The 15,088-nt window shown below is 43.8% G+C and overlaps 1 protein-coding gene across 3 annotated transcripts in view; it reads left to right on the top strand.

Moving 5' to 3' along the window:
- The window catches only part of DAB1 (Dab, reelin signal transducer, homolog 1 (Drosophila)), a 1,330,586-nt gene that overhangs the window by 975,133 nt on the left and 340,365 nt on the right, over positions 1 to 15,088 (top strand). Inside the window, exon 1 of one of the 3 annotated variants that reach the window (XM_011973853.1) lies at positions 8,225 to 8,729. The exons of the other annotated variants lie outside the window; for them this stretch is intronic. The gene's annotated coding sequence lies outside the window, so the exon portion shown is untranslated. Of the gene's footprint in view, positions 1 to 8,224; positions 8,730 to 15,088 lie in introns of those variants that run through there. 3 annotated transcript variants of the gene reach the window in all.

Here is a 15,088-nt window from a genome sequence, read left to right as displayed (position 1 = left end):
AAATCGCGCCACTACACTCTAGCCTGGGCGACAGAGCAATACTCTGTCTCAAAAAAAAAAAAAAAAAAAAGTCATATAATAGGTAAGCTTTCCACCATCTATTCACTCCAACCTGGGCGACAGAGGGAGACTCTGTCTCAAAAATAAATACATAAATAGTTGGAAATGATACAGTAACTAGTATGAGGACACAAGTTTGGGTGACCTTGGAAAGCCACTTTAAATAAGTGACATTTGAGTGGAAGCCTATCAGACAAGAAGGAGCCAAGAGAGGAAACAAAACTGCAATGACCTTGAAGCAGAAAGACAGAAGGAAGTGGGGTGGTGGGCATTTCTCAGATCAAATAGGATATCGATAGTTATGCCAGGAGAAAATTTGGTTAAACAAATTATAGAATTTCTGGTCATCTGTAAAGTAAGTGCCCTTGACAAAGGGCTTTTCAAAGTTGTTAATATAGTAACGTTTATTATGATATCTCAAGGGATCAGGGACTATTGTATTATTGTTTTGAGAACTATTTAAACATGGATCCATCCTCTCTTTTCCTCCCTGCCTCCTTCCCTTCTTCCCATCTGTGTACCTGTTCATCTGTCCTTTTTTTCCATCTGTTCATCCCTTGCGTGTGTGTGTGTGTGTACGCGTGTGTGTTTTGTGTGTGTTTTTTTTTTTCCTGAGACAATGCCTTGCTATGTTGCCCAGGCTGGCCTGGGACACCTGAGCTCAAGCAATCCTTCTGCCTCAACTTCCCAAGTAGTTGGGACCACAGGTGTGCCACACCAGGCCTGGCTTATCCATTACTTATTTGTAAAGAGCATCCTTAAGGGATAGAGTGTTCTGTGGGAAACCTTGGTGAATTGCTTAGTGAACATTCATTAGATCCTCTGAGCCTCACAACATCCCTATTGTAAGTAGGGATTGGCATTCCATACTGCAGAAAAGAGAACTGCGGCTTGGAGTGTGAAGGACCTGCCAAGCCTCTGATGGAAGTTGAACCAGGTCAGCAAAGCACATGTGAGACTCCAAGTCAGGTGCTGTTCCCAAAATCCCAGCCACAGCTCCAACTTCAGCTAACAGAGCCTGAGACATTGATTTTTCTAAGTGCTCTGATATTTTGATGTTTTTCAAAAATTAATAACAAGGACAATTTTGATAAAGTTTCCCCTTGGTGGGAATATGTTTCCTTTTAAGTGTGTTGTCGTATTCAGTATGCGTATCTATTGAGAACAACCATGTTCTCATAGCTATTGGGATATTTTGAGGAGCTGAGTGAATAAATTGCATAGGGAACAAACTCATGTCTCCCCTGCCAAAAGATGCAGAATCCTGTTTTCTTTGAAGAATGGCTGTCTTGGTCCTTTTGGACTGCTATAACAGAATGCCATAGATGGGGTGGTTTGTAAGTAACAGAAATTTACTTCTTACAGTCCTGGAGGCTGGAAAGTCCAAGATCAAGACTCTAGCAGATTCAGTGTCTGTAAGAATTCACTTCCTGGTTCATAGGAATTCACTTCCTGGCACCTTCTCACTGTAACCTCACTTGGTGGAAGGGGTGAGGGACTTCTCTGAGGTCTTTCTTGTAAGAGCATGAATCCCATCACCTCCCAGAGGCTTCACCTCCACATTCCATCAGCCTGGGGATTAGGTTTCAATGTATGAATTTGTGTGTGTGTACAGGGAGAGGGGACATAAACATTGTCTATGGAAATGGCTAAATTACATTTTCTGAATAATAAACATAATATATTGTTAACAACCACTGACTGAGCATCTGCTGGAACAGGCACAGTAGGAGGTCAACTTTGTATTAAACTACTCATCCTAACATCTTGAGTGGCAGGAGCCATCAATTCCACTTTTCTATTATAGAAACTGTGACCACACTGGGGCCAACTTACCCCTTCCTCATAGCAGGCACAGTGTCTCGGGCCCCCACTGTATTTTTGAGGTCCCACAAATAGATTTTCACTTCTTTTAAACTCAGAGGAAGGAAATGGACTTTTAGGGTCAAAGATTATGCTTGTCAGCTGGGCGCAGTGGCTCACGCCTGTAATCCCAGCACTTTGGGAGGCCGAGGCGGGCAGATCACAAGGTCAGGAGTTCGAGACCTGCTTGGCCAATATGGTGAAACCCTGTCTCTACTAAAAATACAAAAATTAGCCGGAAGTGGTGGCGGTCGCCTGTAGTCCCAGCTACTCGGGAGGCTGAGGCAGGAGAATCGCTTGAACCCAGGAGACAGAGGTTGTAACGAGCTGAGATCGGGCCACTGTACTCCAGCCTGGGAGACAGAGTGAGACTCTGTCTCAAAAAACAAAAAGAAAAAAAAAAAAGAAAAGAAAAAAAAATTATGCTTGTCATAATACCAACATAGTAATTGAATATAATTTTTTTAAACACATTTTGCAAAGAAAGGATCCTATGAAAGAAAGAAGCAGTGCCTAGGCCCTGTGACTGTCATATTGTGGGGACCAGGCTAGGGCTCAGGGAAGTTGCAGCTCATTCAAAGCCGTGCAGGAGAGATGGGCAAAGCACGACCCACACAGACCCAAACCTGTGCTATTTTCCTGCCATACCTTGAGGCCTCATTCTCAATTGGCTTTACCCTACACTCTAGCTTTCAGCCTCAGCATCATTTCCACAGAAACAGTGAGTGCCTAAAAACTGGGGCACTGCATCCTTAATTTTAGCACCCCATCTGCTCCTGGATAACGACAGACAGAAATGCACAAAACCTTCTTTTCAGAGAGCCTCATCCCAGGATTCCTGAGCAAGTGTGCAGGCCTGCCCAGGGCTTCATGAGAGTGAGCACTGCCCTGACCTTGTTAAAGTGGACAGTTCAGTCCAGCAAAAGCGCCCCTCCCTGTTCCATTAGGCTGAGTGTGAAACTGGCCCCCTGGAACTCAGAGATAATGAGCAAGTGGAGAAACAGGTGGAAAGCAATAGTGCTGGAGTTTGCACACTCCACTGCTGCTCACCAGCCACTGCTGTTCACCAGCCACTGCTGCAAATGAGAACCTTTGGGAAGTTTGGCCTTCATTTCCCTGCACACTGAGAGGTCAGTGTGAATAGGGGCCATTTTACATTCAAGGCACAAGACACTTTCCTCCAGTAAATGGAGTTTTAATAAAGCCTTTGTATGATTCCGGGTATCACAACAACTAAATCAGATCCTGGATGCATTAGCCTGGGCCCTGGTGAGTTTCCCTATGGCATTTCACTTATGATGTGATACTTACTACCTTTGGCTGAGTTTATCATCAGGAAGAGGTTTCTAAATTATCGTAGACAGCATCTGCTTAGATAAAATTATGTGTCCCCTCTTTGAACCTCACTTTCCCCAGTGGTAAAATGAAAGACTTAGGTTATTTCTAAACTCTCATCTAGTTCTGGATTTTATATTTTGAACAACTACTAAGGGAGAGACCCCAAGTTAAGGGCTGGGGTCGTGTGTGGGGGATCACATGAGATTATGGATGGAATAAAAATGTGTAAATCTTATTCACCTTTCTTTTGACAGAGAATAACAACAGTCAGTTATGAAGGAACAACTGTGGACTCAAGGACTTTAGATACTTCCCCCTCCCTCACCACAATATTAATGTTGCAAGATAAATTAGTAGTAACATTTCAGAGATGAGAAATTTAGGCCCAGGGATGTTAAGAAACCATAACGTTCAGTGCCAGGGATTCAGCTGAAGACTTGACTTCGCCTTGCAGCCTTCATTATTTTTACCATCACCATCATCATGTTTATTGCCATTGTATTATAGTCACAAGAAAGATGCATTCACATGGACAGCAACACAAACACAGTCAATACCAAGTTATATTGGCTTGAGGTAAGGTGTCCACTGATGACCTTTGCCTGGATATAGATTGCGTAGGAAGTAAAGGGTGTGGGACATTCCGAGTGACAGAGTATCCAGAAAAGTTAACTTTTCCAGATGAGTTAAACTGAATCTTCATTTATTGGGAGCAAGGTTCAGGGCTATAAACATGCTCCCCAACATAACTGAGTTTCTTTCCTCCCCTTCAGACATGTTGCAACCAAGAAGCTGTGTGTGTGTGTGTGTGTGTGGGGGGGGGGGGCGGTGGTTGGCGGGAGGTGGTGAAAAACAACTCCTGTCACTCTTAAGTCAGCTACACAGAGTTTGATGTCTGATTTTTTTTCTTTTTTTCATTTTCACAAAGCTCGACTTTCTAAGCTTGGGGCATTTGATGACTTAAATGACTGCCTCAGTTTCCCATTGTGCTCAGGCTTCAGGAATCCAAGCTTATCAAGTCTGTGGCAACACCTAGAGAAGGAGGATAAGTTTAATCTTGGCACCCTCAGATTGAGCTTTGTACCCACGTGGGACTGCTCAGCAATTGTGATGAGAGAGTTCACTTTGTTCCATCATCCCACCTAGCCCACTGTGTCATTAGAAGAGCAATAGCCATTACGGGGCCGTGTTGCCCTTCTCACGCTGGGCGACACTTAACAGCTGTCGTTTTCTTGGGTCCATCACGTGAGCATATTGGAGCAATGGGCTTTTGGAGTCACAAAGACATTTTCAAATCCGAGTTCTGCTGCTTGTCTGTCAATCTGTTTATCATCTATTTTTTTTAGAGATGGGCTCTTGCTCTGTCACCTAGGCTGGAGTACAGTGGCACTGTCATTGCTCAGCGCAGCCTCAAGTTCTCAGGCTCACACACTCCCCACCTCAGTCTCCCAAGCAGCCAGGATTACAGGAGTAAGCTACCATGCCCATCTCTCTATCTGTATTTTCTCGAGCAAGAACTTTAACTCTCTGCATTTAAGTTTCTTATCTGTGAAAGAAACTATTATGGAAATGAAACTATTAAACCCTTGCAGTTGTTCTGCAGAGGAATGACAGTAGCATTTGAAGCTAGCTCACTACAGTGATGGGAGCAGGGTTAGTGGGATAGATGAAATGAGATTATTATTGTTCTTTTTTCTTTTACAAATGAGGAAAGGGAGCCTCACAAAAGTTTTCCTTGGAGTGATTGGCGAAGCCAGCCCGGAAAACCCTAGCCTTCTGGGCACAATTGCTTACTTCCTGCTAGACTGGGAGCCACTGAGCAGCAAGGACTCTGCCATACTTTCCGTCTGTAGGGCCTGGCTCTGGCATCCACTTTGTTGATCTCATCCTTTACTTCTTTTTCCCTGTCCTCTGTGTCCCATCCTAGCATCTCCACTGTTCTTTGATGAAAGTGCTTGGCTCATTTCTGCCTCAGAGTTTTTTGGGCTTGCTGTTCCCTCTGCCTCAAATGCTCTTCCCCCAGATCTCTGCATGGCACGCACCTTCACCCTCTTAAACATTTTGCTCCAATGTCATCTCAGTGTGGCCTTTGCTAACTACTCATTAAAAAGACTTACTCCTCTCCAGCACTTCGTATAGCCCTCCCATCCTTGTATTTCTTCATAACACTTACCAATACGTGACATATAGTATACTTGATAGACTTGATTGATTTATTGTCCACCACCCTTCACTAGAACATAATCTGTGTCCTCAGAACTGAACAATGTATGGCAAACAGCCCGCAGTCTGTAAATTATACTATGCATTGATTGAAAGAGTAAATAAACGTGTTTGGAGTGGCGGGGGTCTGTGTGTGAATGCCTCCTGCCCTGATGATGTTTGCAGCAGAACACTAAACTGCGTCTCCCCATGTGATTGTTCCTTGCCAAACCCCTTCTCTGGTGATCACTGAAAGTCACTAATTATGATCTCAGCTGTGTACTTTGTCCTTCCTTCTTTGTGGGGTGGCTTTGAGCTCCCATAAGGGCCAGGAGGGCTGTCCGTTCTGGAGCTTTGCTCTGCAGCATGATCAACATGGGTAATGTAGTATTTAACTTTATATTTTTAAATCTCTGAGTAGAGCTCTTTACTAGAAATTAATTTGCCCAGGTTGTTGGGGTTTGTTTGCTTTCAGCTGCTGAGTTATTTCTTCTGTGTCTGAGTTCTTTCTTGCCTGTGCCTGGAGTTCTAGGAAAATGTTTTCTAGAACGCTAGAAAACATTGAGTTTGATAAGTTATGTTACCTGAGTTTTGGTAAATTATGTTGTGTACAAAGGGCTCCCTCTAAAGTGTGGGCAGAAGTCTTATCATGCTTTAATTCTTTTAAAAGACACTTTTATGCTTTTTGAAATGTTTTAAAACTAACTTATTCTAGGAGCAGAAATCTTATAAAAGTGAATGAAGCTACAAATTGCCTAATAATACAAATCATGTGGAAGTATTCTCTCTGACAGATGTTATGAACGATGGGCTCGGTGAACCACAGTGGTGTCAGAAGTGGACTAAAGATCAGGTGACCTAGCTAATTGATCTGTGTAACTTACTCATTGTGTAACTTCAGGCAAAGCATTCGATCTTTCTAAGATACTGTTCTTCAATGTAAAGTGAAGACTCTAGGTCAGGGGTATCCAATCTTTTGGCTTCCCTGAGCCACGTTGGAAAAAGAAGAATATCCTTGGGCCACACATAAAATACACTAATGATAGCTGATGGGCTAAAAAATATCACAAAAAATTTCATAATGTTTTAAGAACGTTTATGAATTTGTGTTGGGTCGCATTCAAAGCCATCCTGGGCTACATGTGGCTGGCAGAGTGCTGGTTGGACAAGCTTGCTCTAGGCTATGGGTCTAGCTGATATCCGAGTTTCTTTTCATCTTTAAAACCCTAGACTAGAAGCCTAAAGCCTTTGATCTTAGCTTGGTTGCCGCCATTTCCTAGTACTGGAGTACATTTCCTAGGTAAGTCAGTTTCCTTCCTGGAGCCTCAGTTGCTCAGTCTTTAAAATGAGCACTGAGATTCCTATTTTGTGTGTTTCTGAGGGTATTGAGAGAATTTCATTTGGACACACAGATGGAAAAGTACTTTTTAGCCATACAGTCTTATTATTATTAGAAGCCATTTCTTATTTTACTGTGATTTTGTGGCCATATGCCAACAGAATGATTGGATAAAAAGTTAGAAGATGAAAAGTCAGTGCATATAGTACTGACGGTTTTTAAATTGTGCTTTTAAAACATATTGAGTTTTTGTTTCCTTTTTGAATTTTTTTTTAAATCCCCACTTTACATCTTAAGTTCTGTACTTGAGCTTTGGGAAAGTGTTCATAGCTTTTATAAAATTTTTCAAAGGAGTATTTGATATACCAATTTTTTTCAACCCTGTGATTTTCTGTGGGTGTTTCCCCCTGGAATTCCTGAGAGGAGGAGATCTTTTCATGCTTCTTCTGATCATATATCCATTCCTCCTTGCATGGACATTAACTGGTAATACCCAGAGAATCACAGATGTCAAGAGAATGACTGTTTGCAGGACTAGCTTGCTGCTCTCTGGAAGCTGAAAGCTAATGGGCACCTAATCAAGGCTGGCTCATTTTTTAGGGATAACCCAATTACAAATCTGGATTAACTGACATACTAGTTTGGTTCTTGGAAGCAATTTAGTATTGTTTTGTCTTGATTTTGGTCTTTTTATCTCTAAAGAGTACTTCTAATTTAGACTATAAATTTTAATGAGCAAAGGTTGAAGTTCCCTCCGGAGAGGGAAAAAGCATTATTATTCAGGTTAGTGACCCCACAGCTCTCATCAGGTGGCTGGGCAAAGGTGCAGAGATTCAACAGATTGGACAGGAGGTGTAGTCTAGATTCAGCAGATGGGGAGGAGGCCTGGTCTGGGAGGTGTGGTCTAGATTCCTTAGCTAGGGAAAGAAGGTGGTGTAGGAGGTGTGGTCTAGATTGAATTGACAGGGAAGAGAGTGTGGTCTAGATTCAACATACAGGAAAGGAGGTGTGGCCTAGATTCAACAAACAGGAAAGAGGGTGTGGCCTAGATTCAACAGATAGGAAAGGGGGTGTAGTCTATGTTCAACAGACAGGGAAGGGGAGGTGGTCTGGATTCAACAGACAGGGAAAGAGGGTGTTGCCTAGATTCAGCAGACAGGAAAGGAGGTGTGGTCTAGATTTGACAGACAGGAAAGGGAGCGTGGCCTAGATTCAACAGAAAGGGAAAGAGGGTGTGGCCTAGATTCAGCAGATGGAGAAGGAGGTGTGGTCTGGGAGGTGTGGTCTAGATTCAACAGGTGGGGAAGGAGGTGTGGTCTCACCAGCTGGGGAGGAGTGGGGAAGATTGTAGGCAACTCGCCTACTAGCAACAGGTGCTGCTCTTTCACTATCATTCAGGATGGCAGTACCTGTAATAGGGCTGATCATCTAATTAAGATAGCATAATATAGAGCCAGAATTCAGGTGGTATTTACAAGGTACAGAAAAGATCTTGGACTCAAAAGGCATGGAGTCCACTCCTATTTAGCTGGAAACTGTGGCTTATATCATCTCCAACCACGGTAAAATGAGGACAGCACCATGAAGATGAAATGAAAGCACGAAAGAGAAGGTATTTGGCAAACCGTGACAGTCGTTGTTAGAAAGGAAATGTCAAATGAGTGCACAAAGGGGGACCCAAGGGGGTCCTCCTAAAAAACTGCAAGATCCTTTCCTTTCACTGTTGCTATGTTCTGACGAGGTTTGTTGTCTTCCTGTTAAATGAGAGGTGAGTGTGGAGTGGAGAAAGTGAGTTGTTTGGGCCTCAGGCCTCAACCTCCACTTGAAGCCTACACAAACTCACCTTTGCTACCCTGCAGAGAAGGCAAAAGGAGTTAATGATGAAATGTCAGAAAGGCACTCGGGGCCTTTTAGAAATTCTCACCAGGTAAGATTGCACTCACATAATATCAAATATACAGAGCTGCCATGGTCATATCATTAATTATTTTATTGTTTTTATTATTAGTAATACTTCAAAGAGTCCATTTTTAAAAATATTGTTGGATATGCTTAAGTAAATGACCATAATATTTCTTTTAAAGCTTCGCATAAGAGCAGGCTACCCAGAAGCCTTGTACTTGGCAAGCATAAATGAACCTAAACTGTTTTCCAAATTTACCAAGTGCTTGCCTGAACAGACAAGGAGCCTGGGGGGATTTCCTGTGGGAGCGATGAGTTGTGAATCCCAATATAAGATGTGTGTTAAAAAAAAAAAAAAGAAAGCCTGTTCTAAGAGAGAAAAGAAGTTTCTGAGTGTTTGGCAAAACAAGGTATTTTTAAACTGAGAAAAAAATAGGATTGTGGGGATTTCAAAGATTTTGTGATTTTATTTATCAGCTAATATACATGTGGAGCTTTCTTGCATCTTATTAGCACAAAGGCAAAGGAAGATGCGAGAGAAATAGAAGGCCATCTATGCCTTCAGGTGGCCTTCAGGCTCATTGAGGGACAAGATACAGGTAGATAAGAAATGACTATGAAGGCAGTATGGTTTTATGGAAACGTTGTGACATTTAGAATCAGATACACTTGGGTTCTAGATCTGGATTCACCATAGGAACGGGACCCGGGACTTGATACTTTATCACTTCTGTGCCTCTGTTTCCACCACTTCAAAATGGGAAGAATCATACTTACCTTCCCAGATTGTAAAGAAGTAACGGCATGGGGAATGTGTACACTGCCTAGCACAGAACATGAAGCCTAGTAGGTTCTCATTAAGGTAATTGTTTCCTTTTCTTCATTTCTCCCTTCTGTTTTATGCTCTGTTATAGGAGACATAAAGGCATGCAGTTCCTTGGGAATTTTGAAGAATATAGGCTGTGATAGGAAATTCTTACTGGAGCGGGAGGGCTTCACCTGGGCCTTTGGCTGTCTCCTGCTTGCCCCTCCAGGGGCTCTCTCTGCCCCATTCTCCTGCTCTGGGAAGCTGACCTGTGTGGACTGCGTCCATCCCTCTTTCCTCTGTGGGCCTTCTGACCCTTTGGCCACTTATGGGGATTAGCCAGTGCTGGGTCCTAGCAGGAGGCTTAGGAGAGGAAAGGAGAGGTAAGTCTCTGTGTTTTTGATCTCCCTTTCAGCTTCTTTCTCCCTGCTGGCTGGCCTTGGGTTTGCTGCTTCCTAGACGGAAGGTCACTGCTCCTTTTAAGGAACTGTCTCTGCAGGGTTCCCTCCTGGTCTGGTAGCCTTTCCCTTCTCTCATCCCTTCAGGCCTAGCAGAGTAACAGTTCTGCTCTTCTCTCCCTGGGACACTGCACTGTCCTTTGGGGTTTCTCTTCAACCTAGCCCACTCATGTGTAAATAATCTCTTTATTAAGTCTTCAGAAATAATCCTAATGTGAGTGTGTCATCAGTTTCCCGCTGGCACCTCCAAAGGTGAGCTGAGTTTGAATAGGTGAGGAAGTGTGGTATTTGAAAACCAAGGTGTGCTCTGGGGTCTGTGACCAACCCGGTCCGCCTATAGCTTGTATTTCACTTAGGGATGCTGACCTGAGTTGTGAGTTTGGGGAGATATACTGAACTAGAGCCTGAAGATCAGGCAAAGTGAACATATCAGATTTCACATCATAGGAGAAATAATTTTTTGGTATTAATAATTGTTTCCTAACTCATTTTGAGAAGTATGGATTAAGTAATCAATAGTTATATGGTATAGCAAATAAATATCAGAAACACCTTTCTTTTCATTCCAAAGAGGTATATGCAAATGAAATAGAGGGAAGGGAAGGCAAACAATATGTAATGAACACCTTCTCTAATACCAGGCAATTTGCATATATTACCTTATTTATTCTACTCAGCAACGCTTATGGGTAAGGTACCAATTTCCAAGCTTTCCAGAGGTAGAAAGGGAGGCTCAAAGACTTCAAGAGATTTGCTGAAGGTCACACATCTGGGACTTGGTGGAGCTACAGTTGGAACTCCCAGGGCAAGTCTGTGAGACGGTGATGCTCATGGCTTTTCTTTGCCAGACACCAGATAACGGTGGTATAGTTTGGATCTGTGTCCCTGCCCAGATCTCATGCTGAATTGTAATCTCCAGTGTTGGAGGTGGGGCCTGGTGGGAGGTGACTGGATGCAGGACGGGGGGTGGATTTCTCATGCACTGTCGAGCCCCATCCCTCAATGCTGTCTTCACAATAGTGAGTGAGTTCTCAGGACACTTGATTGTTTAAAAGTATGAGGCACCTCCCCCACCCTCTCTCCTACTCCTGTTTTTTACCACATGAAGTGCCTGCTCCTGTTTTATCTTCCCTTCTGCTATGAGTAAAAACTTTCTGAAGCCTCCCCAGAACCATGAGCCAGATAAACCTCTTTTCTTATAAATTATGGAGCCTCAGGTATTTCTCTGTAGCAACACGAGAATGGACTAAGGGTTCCGATGACAGGTATAGGAGCTTCAGGCTGTTTGTTGCAGGCCCCTACAATGAGGAGGACTATGGCATAGTAAGGCCATGAATAGCAGTAAGGCAGGGGGGAATTTTTCTGGAGCTAGGAATAGCCATAGAGCCTGGCCTCGTGAAGACTGGGTATGACTTTCTCACAGGAATAATCCTGGGTATCTCTTGGGATTAAGTATTGTGTTGTTCCCGCTGCACAGGATTTTGTTTGCTCCCTGCCATTGGGTGTCTTCAGTTTCTAGTTCTACTGAAAATGATCTCTTTCCCCTTTCTAATTATCTATTGTTTCTTTACCTAGTGGCTTCTGCTAGTCCTCACTTCTGCTAACTCACAACTTCTGCAAAGTCTTGGCCTTGCTGCCTCCTGGCTTCTGCCTCTTCATCTGGGCTCTCTACCCGTGGATAGAGTCTGCATTAACAAATTCAAATTCTTGAAAGACAGAATATGCATATCTTTTTATATATCCAACTTGGATGTAGTTCTTTCTGTCAGGCCGAACTGTGACTGCTGGTCAGGCAGCAGATTGTCCTTGGGGAGGGATCTGTCCTGGGCCCAGCCAGCTGGGACTTGACTGGGGTGAAAGGCAGAGCAGGGCAGTAACACATACAACTCCTTTGCCATGTGACAGACAACATGTTCACAGGCTCCAGAAGCTAGGGAGGAGGCATCTGTGGGGGTCACCGTTCTGTCTACCACTGTCGGCTCTCCCACCCAAAGATCAGCGTTCATCCTTCATGCAGTATATATCCCCCCATCCCAGGATCTCTCTGGTCTCTTCTGTTCAAAACCTCGAATGTCATCTAAATCTCAGGAGTTCAAAAGCCCCAGTTTTCATTATCTCAGTCATCTACATCAGGTTCCAGTGATTAGGGCTTGGGCATCTTTGGGGAGGGGCATTTCTCTACTTTCCACCAGCGCTTACCACTGTGAGATAAACATTTTATGTGGATTACATCATTTAATACTATAGTCAGATGTGGCATGTATTCAGAGTCATGGCATTTTGCAGTGAACATATTCAGGTTTGTGGGAGTTAAATAACATGCCCAACCCTACCCAAGTGAGAGGGGTCATGCCAAGTTCTCTTAACCTTTATTCCTGTGTTTGCCAAATGTGACTGCATTTTAGAATCACCTGGGAAGCTTTTAAATCTCCTTTTGCCAAGCTGGGTGCAGTGTCATGCACCTGTAGTCCCAGCTACCTGGGACGCTGAGGTGGGAGGATCCCTCAAACCCAGGAGTTGAGACTGCAGTAAGCTGTGATTGTACCGCTGCACTGTATCCCACAACAGAGTGAGACTCTGTCTCTAAAACATAAAATTAAAGAAAAAAAAAAATCCCAGTGTCCATGTGGCACCTCAAACCAATTAAATAAGAATCCAGGGATGGGCAGCAGCTCCTCAGGTGATTCCAGCTGTAGCTCCCATTCGGGAGCTGCCCACCGTGCTCTTCCTCGTAGGTAGCGGTGTGGTGTGTAAGGAGTGAGTGCAGGTAGGTGGTCAGGGAAGGCTTCCTGTGCAGGGGAGTTTAAGTTTGTCGTGGTTCGCAGGGTGGTTCGCAGAGTGAAACAGTGAGGAGGCTTTTCCATGTTGCTGATTTGCTCATTACTTTCCAAGTGTGATTGCATTTCTACGTTTCTGTGAGATGGTTCCAATAAATACATTCACAAATCGGGAAACAACAACAAAAAGACATCCTTTGTCAGGGCCACCATTCTCATTTATGGCTTCAGGAAAACACGGTTATCGCTGTTGCGTGTGCTTTTTGTCAGGGAGATAATTGTGGAAATTCGGTTGCTTCCCGTCAAGCGCAGATCCTTTTGTGGAGAAAATTTGAGCCATCCATGTATCCATTTTACAGTAATTGAGATTTAGCAAGCTAAAGGAAGATGATAGCCCTTTTTGTCAAAAGAAAGGCGGTAAAAATATGTTTGAGGGGAGCGAGAAGAAAAATAGGTTATCAGTGATGAGAGAAAGCCTGCCACCTGTCTTTCTCTTCCCTCCAGAAGGAGAAGGTGGCATCTATTAGCAGGGACCTTGAGTGGGTCCAGCCGGTAACACTCTTACAGGAGGAATCTGTCATTGGGACCCAGACAGTCACTGAGAGTTGGATGGTTCAAGATGAGTCCCTGCCCAGGGGCACTCGTGAAGTGGAGCAGCTTGGGGACAGCTGTTGCACTAGCTAGGCTTGGTACTTAAGGTGTTGGTTCTGTTCTCTTTCTGATTGTCAACTTTGAAGATAATGAAATGCAGCTTGTGGAAGGGAGAGTAAATAATGGCGGTATATATTTTAGGTAAATCAGCAGGTGAAGCTGCCAAATGCGGCATTTGTTTATTTAAAATCCCCTTCACAGGGAGGCCGGTGTTAAATACTTGTCTTTTCTCCCTGCTAGACCCTAGGGAATAGCAATAGTTCACGTTGCTCAAACACTCTGTGGAGGAAACAGGGATGAGCACAGGACGTTTGGTCTCCAAGAGCAAATAAACACAGTATGCCTGCCTCCCCTCACCTGGCTGGTGTGGAGTCGGGTTAAAATGAGGAATGGTATCGTCGCTATAAAGGCCAATGAGGGAGATGCCCCTTTAGAACCCGTATGTTGGAGAGCAGGTGTGATGAGGACCTGAGTTCAGACCCTGCCCTGGGAGGCTGTAGCTTGGCCAGCCTTGTTTAATCTCCTTCTGTACCTCCAGCATTTACAGGGTCTGCTTACACAGAGTCAGTGTTTGGGAAGTGTGTGTTGACCTGATTTGATTGACAGAACCTGTGATTTAATGACTATGTTCTGAAGGAGTTGGGTATGTTTGCTTTTTACCTTTTTTTTTTTTTTTTTTGAAGATTCATTTATCTAGGACCTCTTTGGAGAAGAAAATGGAAGCATGTGTGCTTTTAAATTTATTCCCTTCACGCAGCAGTCTTTTGCTTGGCCCTCAGTCCCTGGGTGATTCCTGGACAAGCACCATCTTGCAAGAACATAATCTGTATCAGTTGCTTCCCTGTTTATCCCACTGTGGTGGCCCCTGTCACCTGTGAGTAGTCAATGAATCAATGAGTAATTTTTGAGGTCTTCACCAGTGTATGAATTTTGAAATATGGTACATACCTGTGCTACTATTGATCTGCATATTAAATGAATACACCTTTATTTATTTTTGTAGCTAAAAATAATCTTACGCATTGTAGAGTTTGATTTTCCCACCCCAGTGGATTTTCTTGGGGCCTCCTTGGGCTGTACACCACTGGGTTTACAGCACCCCTTTCAAGCACCTCGCTAGCAGGATCTGAATTCAGGCCCACTGCAGTCTGGCCTCTGTCTCTTCTGCAGACTTGCCTCTTGTTGCTACCCAGCCATGATGAACTGTTTGAGTTCCCAGGATTGATTATGTCTTCTCTCTGTTTCGTGCTAACATCCACAGCTTTTCTTCTTAAGGTGACTAACATTTACTAGTCTTCCTGAACTCAGTTCAAGGATCTCCTCTTCTCGGAAGTCTACCGTCTGCGTCCCCACTGCTAACTCTGCCTCACTCCACCCTGTAGCATCTCCAGGTTGAGGCAGTGCCTATCCTCTGCATCCCTGAGACTCCTATGATTTCTCTCATACCAACTGTTACCATGCCATGCAATCACTGTCTCTTTTTCCCTCCCTAACAATTTGAGCACCTTGCAGTTGGAATTATATCATCTTTATTTCTTTCTGAGCATCTAGAACAGTAGTCTATCAAAGAATAGGTGTTTAATAACTTCTTGCTCAATGAATCAGTGAATTTGTTTCCTTATTTAAATATTTGTTGCCAGCCAATACAACATGGCAGGCCCTGTGCAGGGGGCTGGTGTGGACGCAAAGGTGT

This window comes from Mandrillus leucophaeus, unplaced genomic scaffold (assembly GCF_000951045.1).
Source record: "Mandrillus leucophaeus isolate KB7577 unplaced genomic scaffold, Mleu.le_1.0 Scaffold14, whole genome shotgun sequence".
Lineage (NCBI taxonomy): Eukaryota > Metazoa > Chordata > Mammalia > Primates > Cercopithecidae > Mandrillus > Mandrillus leucophaeus.
The sequence above is the reverse complement of the archived record's forward strand: the minus strand, read 5'-3'. Positions and strand labels throughout refer to the sequence as shown.